The 11,461-nt window shown below is 36.8% G+C and overlaps 1 pseudogene; it reads left to right on the top strand.

Annotated features, from left to right (window-relative positions):
• Window positions 1-475: 475 nt before the first annotated feature.
• LOC102472977 (serine/threonine/tyrosine-interacting protein-like) lies at window positions 476-1,427 on the top strand (annotated as a pseudogene).
• The last annotated feature ends 10,034 nt before the right edge of the window (window positions 1,428-11,461 follow it).

The following is an 11,461-nucleotide window of genomic DNA, read 5'->3' as shown; positions in this document are numbered from 1 at the left end:
TCTTAAGCTGACAAAATTGTTTTATAAAATAATTTTTAGTTTTGTTTTTACTCAAACTCTACAGGGAAAATTTTAATCCCCAAAACTGAAACTTCACCTTATGAATATATTGGCAAAAGTTGTTGGAATTATGCCAGTGTCGTATTTTATTATAAAATGATAATGACCTTTACTCAAATTCAAAGCATATATTTCAAATTATGGGTTCTTATAGTTTGACTAACAGAAGATATGGAAACTTAAACAGTTATATTTATAAAACTTGTGGCTATAACATTTAGAGCAATTGCATAAAATATATAAATTGTTGGTCCAGCCAGCGGCATGATAGCTAAGGCAGTTGTATCTCACATGGCCTAATGGCAGTTTGAATCCCAGACTTGGTGGCTTGAAAAACATTCTCTGCCACCCCAGAGAGTTAGCCAGCTAAATAGCCCTCCCTTCCATCCCACCCATCAGCCTGTGACGTGGGATCATGGAGGATGGGAAGCTGGAGTTTCTGTCCTTTCCACAGCACAAAGAGGACGCCAAGGAGTGGACTTACGTATGAGATAAGAGATGCAGAAAAATGTACCCGGATTGTTTTTAGATTCATATTCTTCTGTTATAAAAAACAAACTACTGGGAACCAGCAGTTAGCATAATGACTATGTTGCTGGACTCCCATGTAGTCGACCGTGGTTCGCGTCCCAGACCCTGTGGCTTAAAACTCACACCGTGCGCTTGTGCATGCGTGCCCAAGATCCCGAGAGGAGAATGGAGGAGAAGGGATTGTGGCATGACCATCCCCCCTGGGGGGTGATTTCTCGCTTTCTGTCTCTCTGTCTCTCTCTGTCTGTCTGGCGAGCGCACACGCCCTACAGTGAAAATCTCTCAAAAAAAAAATGGAGAAAAAAAAAAACTGCCTATGCTACAGAAAAATGAAATAACACATATAATATACATAGGACAAAATATTGATGCAAACTTTCTTAAACCAAACTTTCAACAATTATTTCAATATTTATTCTTCAATACTGCCAATAATCCCATTGAAAATATAAGATTTTTTTTCCCCTATGATGCAAGAATTTATTGATGGGAGCTTACAAATTGAAGGAAAAGTTCTTGTTCATGGAAACGTAGGATTTTCAAAAGTGCTGCCTTTGTTATTGCATATAATGGAAACATTTGGAATGAAATCAGAAGTGCATTTGCTTATGTTCAGGAAAGAAGATTTTTGTATTAATCCTAATGCTGGATTTGCCCATCAATGTCAGGAATATGAAGTCATCAATTTACCAAAGTTAGCAATACTGATGGTTTCACCATTCCAGAAATAATAGTTATTATCTGTTCATTGTGGTACCACAAGTACTTTGAAGAGAACACAGGAAGAGGATGATGATTTTGGAAACATGCAAGTGCCGACTCCACAGTTTGGCTGACTTGAGCAAGGTGAAAATTTCTGTTTGGAAAAAAAGAAGATACTAGAGACAATAATAGAAAATTGTGAAAACACAAATAATTTATTGTTGTAAATTGCTTCTAGACATGTTCTTCTGTAATGTGTTGAGCAACATTTTAAGAACACGATGGGAACCAGCAGTTAGCGTAATGGCTAAGTCGCTGGACTCCCACGTAGTCGACCGCGGTTCGCGTCCCGGACCCAGTGGCTTAAAACTCACACCGGGCGCGTGTGCGTGCGTGCCCAAGATCCTGAGAGGAGAATGGAGGAGAAGGGATTGCGGCGTGACCATCCCCCCTGGGGGGTGATTTCTCGCTTTCTGTCTCTATGTCTCTCTCTGTCTGTCTGGCGAGCGCACGCGCCCTACAGTGAAAATCTCTCCAAAAAAAAAAGAATACGTTGAACTTCTGCAATAGACGACACAGGTGGCATTACTTTAAAACAGCAAAACACTGGGACCAATAGAGGGCATAACGCTAAAGTTGCTGGACTCTCACATAGTTAACTGTGGTTCAAGTTCCAGACCCAGTGGTTTAAACCTCACGCTTGGCACATATGTGTGTGCACCCGATACTGAGAGAATAGAGGAGAAGGGATTGTGGCATGGTCATTCCTCCTGGGGGTGATTTCTCACTTTCTGTCCGTCTTTCCAGTGAGTGCGTGTGCCCTGCAGTAAAAAAAATAAAAATAAAAATAAAAAAACACGCATTACATTCTTATTATAAACCAAGTATTTTGGACTTGCAAAGAGGTATTAATTATAATAATGCACTTTTCATACTTGAAATTTATTTGTATGGTATAAAGTTATTACTTTGAACAAAATCCAAGTTAGGGGGAATTGTTTATAATCTTGGGTAATTTGTAACAAGAATTTCCTAAGGTTTGCTAAAAATTCATTTTGTGTTCTATATATTACATATTTTAGATGATTTTACAGTTCAATTTTATGATGTATCCTCTTATAGAAACATTAACAAAATGCAAGAATCTGCCATTTTTGAAAATATAGTTTGATAGCTTAATTAATTTTTTAAAAAAATTCTAGATACTTTATTAACAATTTTTCAATCATATTATTAGCCAACTGTCTTTACTTTAACATGATCTAATTATTGCTTTCTTTCCTATTCACTTTCTAATTTTTTCGTTATTTGGAGGGAGGAAAAAAATGGCTTAATGATCAAAGAAAGATGTTTTGCCTTACAGTAGATCATGCTCAAAAACAAAAATAATATGATTTCCAAGTGATTTAACTTTTTGTATTTTTTTCTTCTTTATGGTGAAAAACAAATGTTATATTTGTTTTCAGAGCTGTCTAGACCTTTTTCCTTTGTCCAGAATGATTCTTAATAGAATATAATAAGCCAATGTAGCACACACACAAAAATAAAAAAGAAAGAAAGAAAAGAAAAACATAACATGCTGGGTGTATGTGTATGTCCATGCCAAAACTCTTGAGAGGAGAACAGAGGTTAAGAGAATGTGGGGTGACCATCCCCCATAGGGCTCTCACTGTCCTTCTCTCTCTCTTTTTCTGTCTGTCTCTCCTTAGCAAGCACACACATCCTATAGCAAAAGAAACCAGAAGAAAATCCACATATAATTTATAAATATATGTTTTTCTCTGTGTGTGAACATTTTCTAATTTTCAGTTTGAAATGAAAATTCTCTCTAGCCTTCTGTTAATCTTAATTCAATCTCAAAATTATACAATGTACTTTTCATTTATTTATAGCCTTTTCCTCTGTAATTTTCTCTCAGAGGAATTTTCTTGACAATCTAAGTCTCAAGCATCGAAATCTCATCTCAGTCCTTCACTTTCAGCACTTAGAAATAATGGATATCAAAAAAAACAGTCTTGCTTTCCAGTTTAATGATTTATCACCTTTTCAATTTCTTCCCTGTAAGGTAAAGATAAGGGAGATTTCTATTTGCTAAATACTATACAATATCTCTTTTCATTAAAATAAAAATATGGAATTTTTTCCCCACTCATTTTACTTCCTAGCAGTGGAATTTCATAATTCCTACCTCAAATTCCTTTCTTTACTTTTTTCAGGATCCTGAGTGTTTTAGAACAGATGATTGTTAGAATTGAAACCATGTTTATCAATATCTTGTGTGTCAGTCAGAAAGAAAATAAAAGGAAAAATTAAAACAAGAAGAATAACTAAGGTAGACTGTGATAGTAAATGCGGGAATCTGCTACACTCCAACAGTAAGACTAGGGCAGGTTCCGCAAACTAGGGCCTGTGTGCCTAACCCACATAGCCGTCTACTCTTTTCCAGAAAACTAATAATTATTAAAATTATCAGGTAACTACTTATATACTCTTATTGATTTTTCCTCCCAGCCATCAGAACCTGAAATATTTACTTTCTGAGCTCTTCATGAAAACGTTGTAGATCCTTGAACTAGAGAAAGAAAGGGAAAAAGAGGCTGAGGTTACAGTATGTTCAGTCTTGGAGAGCTGGTTCCCAGTATCTGGGTCTCTTACATGTCTCTTAAAATGTCTGAAGCATTCGCCTTCAGACTGGTTCTGGAAATAACAGGAGTTGAAGACTAAAACCAGCTGCAGCTCTCAGGTTGAAAGGCCCTTGCTGAGGCTTCCCCTCAGAGTAGCTGAAAGTCTTCCTCCTGCCTTCTGTAGCTCCTTATTCCTTCTCCAGCTCTAACTTTGTGATGCTAGAGCTTACAATATTTAGAGCTGAAAGTGTATCTCTTATTACCCAGATGGTGTTGCAGATGGCTCTCAATTATCTAAAAAGTTAAGAGCTATGTTTTCAGTGTAAGTGACAAAAATTTCAAGGTAGAGAGGGGTTTCAAAACTGCCTGAATCTATTATGTTTTGCTTACTCTCTAATCATCCTGGGCTGTATAATTACTTTCATGTATAAATAATGGTACCTTAAGGGTTACTTGGATTCACTGTGGTCACTGAATCTTATTCAGGGTAAAGACCCATTAGGTTTCCATGTGATCTTTGCATAGATACACAGTTACAATGATAGCAAGTTTAAGTAAATGCTAAGCCCTGGTGTTAGGAACAAGTTATCTCATTCCCTATTCCCCTGAATCATGCATGTGTTTCAATCAAATTAAATACTAATTATTATCATAACCCAGAGTTTTACTTTCAGAAGTGTAGTGCACTGATGCAAATTAATGAAGCCACCCACTTCTTCTCTCCCACCCATTCCCCAGAGTTATGATTTATCACAGTCCCATAGCTTTGCCCTATATTCGTTATTGATTTACTAGCGAACTCCATGTTCTCTGAATTGAACTGGATAATCTTTGAAAGACTTCAAAGAGTTTTTTGTTTTGTTTTGTTTTGTTTTTTGGAGAGGATTTTGCTTATAGGGCACGTGCGCTCACCAGACAGAGAGAGGCAGAGAGACAGAAAGCGAGAAATCACCCCCCAGGGGGGATGGTCATGCTGCAATCCCTTCTCCTCCATTTTCCTCTTGGGATCTTGGGCACACACGCACACACGCCCGGTGTGAGTTTTAAGCTACCGGGTCCGGGACATGAACCGCAGTTGACTACATGGGAGTCTAGTGACATAGTCATTACGCTAACTGCTGGTCCCTAGATTTCAAAGAGTTTTAATAACACACGCATTCTAATTCAGTAAACACTTTTTATAAAGGGGAAAAATAGACATTATATTAATAAGAATAAAAAGTGAAGGTTGTAATAAATATACAAAGAAAAAGTTCTGCTAGGACTGCTATAACAAAAATCACAGACTGGATGTCTTAAATAACGAAAATGTATTTGCTCAAAGTACTCGGGACCGGTAGTCCAAGCCCAGTATGCAAGTAGGTTTGGTGCTTGGTGAAGGCTCTTCCCTTGGGTTTTAGACAACTATCTTCTCCCTATGTGCTCACAGGACTCCTTTGTGTGGGGGGACAAAGTGAGCTAGTTCTCTGATAACTGTTCTTATAAGAACACTAATTCTATGAGATCGAGTTCTACTTTTATGACCTCATTTGACCTTACTTCTTTCCTTAGGGTTCTCATCTTCAAAGACAGCCACTCTGGTGGTGACGGTTTCAACATATGCATTCTAGGAGACACAACCATTGAGTCTACAACCAGGTTGTGAAGGCAAGGAAAATGCACTTTGTTTTCGATCTGTTTTCTACACACATAGGCAGTTTCCTAGTAATGGCCTTTTCTCCTTTGGGTCTCTATCTAATATAAAACTATTTTTCAATCTTTTTGTTCATGTGGAAAAATTGTCGACATTATCTTAAGTGTGAAATAATGTCCTAGTCAGTCTGGGCTCCTATAACAATGTACCATAGATGGATTAACAACGACATAAATTAATTTCTCAGTTTTGAAGGCTGTAAAGCATATCTCAGACTGAGTGCCCATGTGGTCAAATTCTGGCGAGGACTGTGGTCCAGACTGTATATTTTTAATTTCTCCTTGTATTTTTACATGGGGAAAAGAGGACGAAAGATCTTTCTAGGGTTTTCCTTATAGGGCCACTAATCCACCCTCATAACTTAATCACTCCCGAAGACCTGCCCTTCCCCACATCATACACTTTAAGGGCTAGGATAGCAACATATACTAATATAAGGAGAAAGACACAGGTATTCTAGCCCACAATAAATAATATGAGCATACCAGATCAAAAGGAATTCAAATTGTAAGATAAGTAAGAATTGACTGAAAGTGAGCATTTTTACTTTGAGAAAAACCTTGCTGGTCTTGTGTTTACACTTGTGACATTCATCGTTGCACCAGACTAACACAAAGGACATTTCTTACATTGAAATTATTTTTCTATGTAACTTATGGAATAATTTGTGTAAGGTTAACTATGTGGCAGTCAAATGCTATAAAACACTAAAGAAAATATCCAGTGAAATGCAGCCTATTAAAGAAACAGATTCATTTGTATGTTAAGCAGGTACTGAACAGTACAAGGTTATTTTGCTTAACAAAGTACCAAAATATATTAACATAGTATAATCTTTTTCTCCTTTGTACATCTACCAAGGGTAACACACACTTTCTCCCCCCAGAAGAGCTGAATTTTTTAAAAAAGAAGTCTCCTATATATCCAGATTAAATGGTCGTAGAGGCATCAGGGATCTTACCCTAAAAGTAATTTGAGTAAACCAGATATTCATTGATAAATCAGATTATATGGTTGAGATGGCATAGAAAAAGATGGATATGAGATGTATTTAAAAGAAAGTTATAGATATGCAGTTCAATAACTTACTACATGTAATGATGAACAAATCATACTTTGATTGTTTTCTTTATAATTAATAAAATTCTGTCAGGTTTACAGTGAGGATCAAATAAGATAATGTATGCAATGATGCCTTCAAACAATAAGTCAGCATACAAAATTTTTATTAGTAATATTAGAAAATGGACCATTTGGAGACCTAACGGAGGGAGATGTTACACAAATAATGTAATCATTTTGTGATGATAATATGGTATGTCAAAGTAAGATGATGGGTCACTCTGGTAGTATATAACTAGGATACTTGGCTTAACCTAAGGCATTTGTTATGAAATAGTTAATATAAACTCATAGAATTTCACTACAATTATAGTTAAATAAACTGGCAAAACAACTTGAGAGTTTATTTTTATCTTTTATTTCTCCTTATTGTGTACAGACAGAATTTATTTATGTTTTTGTTACTGACATGTATAAGATTTCTTGTACAAAATATTCAAAAAATATTTTTCTTGACAAAATACCAAATATTTTTAAATAAAATTAAAAATGTAAAATACTACAGAGTAAATGAGTTTGTTTACTCTTGAGCTGCTCTATGCTGGTAAATCTCCATTTTGATCATATATTTCTGTACTTTATTTTATCATGAGTATTTATTATAAAAATACTTTAAAAATATACATGTGTTTGTTTGGTTATTTGTGAAATAGAAAAAAGCATTAGTAAACAGTTTCAAGTAAGTCACAACTTTGCATAATTTTGGATACGTTGAATGCCCAAGAATGCAATAATAATATAGCTTTTTCCCTTACATGATCCATATTAACCCATTCTATGATCTAATTTCCTCTAGCACCTGGAGAAAATATCATATATTTCCTTAGACTTTTGTTAATGCCCTACATTCTTCAGATCCCTTTAGTATCCAAATAGTAATAATTCAAAAGTAAATACAATGAGTCCGGTTTACAGTCACCTCTGATCGTCATTAAAATTTAAAGCTTCTCAGGACAACCTTGTGGAGCAGTGGTTAAATGTCCATAGAAAGCTGGATCCCACCTGGCCCATAGAAATTCGAATCCCACCCTAGAGTTTAAAAATAGGTCAGGAGCATGTGTACGCATGCCCCAAATCCTGACAGGATAAAGAATGGGACATAAAGGCTTATAGCATGATCACAACCCATTGGGTCTCTCTCTCTCATGCACCTGTCCACTGGCAACAAGAAAATGAAAACTTAAAGCTCTTCTTCCCTTTCAGCTGCTTTCTGTACAGGCATTTGATGAAGGAAGAGAAAGTGTGATCACTTCTCTTCAATTTAGCAGTGTTGCTTTCCTTTTATACCCCAGTTCACTCCTAGCATGTCAGGTTCTTTTTCTGATTTCTCCAGGCCTAGAGTGAGAAGGAACGGGCAGAGCAGAAATGAGAGCCAGGAAATGGTTTACTTAACTGAAACTGACATGAGCCTGTACTGGTTTCTTACAGCTGATGAAGTTAGAAACAATTCCTTCTTGAGATGAATTTGTGGGATTTCAGGAACTTTCAATTACTATGAATCATCTGTAGATTGCTGAACATTTCTCTTATATTTGGTTGCTTAGTACTCTGTTCTCAACTTTGTAGTTACCATAGGAGACTACAAGTAACAGGTTTGATTTAGGAGCATCACCAGGGAACTAATAGATCTGGGAAAACAAAAAAACAAACAAACAAAAAACAACCTTTTATCTTTTTCTTTCTTTCTTCCTTCCTTCCTTCCTTTCTTTCTTTCTTTCTTTCTTTCTTTCTTCTTTCTTTCTTTCTTTCTTTCTTTCTGTCTGTCTGTCTGTCTGTCTGTCTTTCTTTCTTTCTTTTTTTTTTTTTGGAGAGGTTTTTGCTATAGGGCATGTGCGCTCGCCAAAAAGACAGAGACAGAGAGACAGAAAGCGAGAAATCACCCCCTAGAGGGGATAGCCATGCCAGAATCCCTTCTCCTATATTCTCCTCTTGGGATCCTGGGCACGCATGCACATGCGCCCGGCGTGAGTTTAAGCTGCTGGGTCTGGAACTTGAGCCATGGTTGACTACATAGGAGTCCAGCGACATAGCCATTACACTGACCGCTGATCCCAACAACCTTTTTTCTTTAGGTTTTGGCCATGGGGCACTTCCTCTCACTGGTGAGAGACAAAGAGAGCAAGCATAAGAAATCAATCCCCAGGGATGATGGCTATGCCACAATCCCTTCTCTTCCATTTTTCTTTTGGGATTTTGGGCACATGCACGCACACACACACACACACACACACACACACACACACACACAAACAAATTCAGCCTCCTGGATCTGGAATTCAAACTGCATTTGGCCCTGTGAGAGCCTATTGCCTTTACCAACACACCACCTGTTGTCCCTGGAAAGAAAACGTTTTAAAAAAGACTTCATGTTGGGACCAGCAGTTGGCGTAATGTCTATGTCACTGGACCCCCAAATAGTTGACCGTGGTTCAAGTCCCAGACCCCATGGCTTAAACTCATGCTGGACGCGTATGTGTGTGTGTGTGTGTGTGTGTGTGTGTGCGCCCAAGATCCTGAGAGGAGAAGAGAGGAGAAGGGATTGCCATGTGGCCATCCCCCCTGGAGGGTAAGTTCTCGCTTTCTGTCTTTCTGTCTCTCTCTGTCTTTCTGGTTAGCACAGGTGTCCTATAGAGGAAAAAAAAAATGTCTTCACGTCAGCTCTTTTTCCTACCCATTCTAAAGAGAATCTTACATTTTTTGCCAGGACAAACCGTGAATACAAAGACTGTTCCTTATACAACCATCTAGCCTCAGTTAAAATAGTCAGCTGATCATCTTCTCAGACTATTAGCTTTTTCAGGTATGTGTATGGCATTAACCATTTTACTCCACTTTTCCCAAAGTGTCAAGGGAAACAGTCCAAACTCTTTTAATAGTCTCCTAAAACTTCACTTCTTGGTTTGGAAAAAGAATGCGGAAGCATTGTCCTTTATGCTAGCTGCCAGAAGAGGAGTGAGTCTCACCACACTAGTGATTCCCTCCAAAGAATTGCCCTGCTATTTGTCTCTTCAATTTTATTGCTTTTAGACATGCAAAGGTGATGAGAGCGTAAACATTACAGAACTCCTTTTTGACCACCTTTTTTGCATGTCCTTTCCCAAGTGCTCCGGCAACTCACACATGAAGGCAGTCATTTCATCAAGGTTTTATTATCATGAGATATTTAGAATTGAGACTACAATAATCCCATTTACATCCTAGTAGACTAAAACGGGGTCATAAGCAAAATTACAGAGGACTGCAAATAGTGCAAACCAAGTTTTTAAATCATTTTCAGCAGTTTCTTAAGTTTGCTCTTTATTAATTTTCTTCCCAGAAAACCACTGCCCTAAACAGTGTATATAATTCTCATATAAGTTATTAACTCTTTTATACTGACAACTGAATGAATGGGCTTTTTAAAAAATTATTATTTCAAGACATAGAGAACTGTTTTGAGCATTTATTTTAAAATAAAATGCACTGCATAATTGGGTATGAGATACATCATTCATTGCAGAATTAGTTTATCTTTTCAGGAGTTTTCCTGGGCTGCACAATTGATCATACATATTTCATACTATTTTAGATTTATACATTTTTATATTTGGTATAATTTAGTTCCAACTGTGTTAAATACCAAATACTGTATGGAGGCTAACTGGGGAGAAAAGTGTTTTGTTTGGTAAACTAAAATGTTAGATCATTAATCATATTCTTCCTCATTATGCCTTTTTTTTCCCCTCTAAGATAGATTATTTGCACTCGAGTCATACAAGAAACCACAGCCATATCTCAAGTGAAAACGCTTGACATAGTTATTGTTCGTTTAGGTTCTCTCGATCTTCATTCCATCCTCTTTCTAGCTTGATTTGATGTACTCTAAAGACTACAAAGTTAGAATGAACAACAAAATTACTTTCTCCGACCTGTTCTGAAGCTAGGACTCCGGGGGTAGATGGACTCACATCAGACTTATAGGCAAGAGAGACATGCGATTACATGGGCTGGAGTGGGGAATTTATGTCTTTTAATTTTTCATCTTCTGAAACATCAAGGATAGTTATTCTAATCTTCTTGTCTAGATGGCCACAAGACGGATATTATGACAATGTCACTAGTGATTCTTCTAGCCATTTTTTGCTTGGTATAATTCAAGTCTACTTCTTTGGTCTATATCTTTCAGTCAATATGTCTTCCAATACTAGTAAGAATGGATTCTATTTTCTGCAGCTAACATCAAAGGGGGCAGTTAGGACATTAAAGTCCCTGGACAATATAAACAAAGAACTGGTGGTTTCTAGCATGAATGAGTTTGAGTACTATGAACTTCGGAGGGAACTCAGTGACAAAGAACTTGCTTAAAATTGTTTCTGATGTGACTTGGAAGATCAGGATGTAAATCTGTTATAGATAGAGTGATTCTGTTAGATGACAGTTTAAAGGCAATAAGAAATGCAAGACTGTGAAATAAGTTGAGTCCTAACTAGGGAAAATTATGAAATGAACATTTTGCAATGAAAATTTAAAAAATTTAAATTACCAAATTCAAGACTGTCGGAGAATCAAGTTGTTGTGACTTTTTAAAAAGTTCATTCTACGTTATAGCTGTGGGTTCAAATAATGAAATTTTACGTTCAAAACTCTCTTCTTTGCCAAGTTAAAGATAAAACTCTGCTTAAGACACTGTGGAAACCTTGGAAAACTTTGGACGAGTCCAAATGATAACGTAAATCTCACTGGAACTTCC

Source organism: Tupaia chinensis, unplaced genomic scaffold (genome assembly GCF_000334495.1).
Source record: "Tupaia chinensis unplaced genomic scaffold, TupChi_1.0 Scaffold000282_1, whole genome shotgun sequence".
Lineage (NCBI taxonomy): Eukaryota > Metazoa > Chordata > Mammalia > Scandentia > Tupaiidae > Tupaia > Tupaia belangeri.
This window is presented reverse-complemented; position numbering and strand designations above follow the sequence as displayed.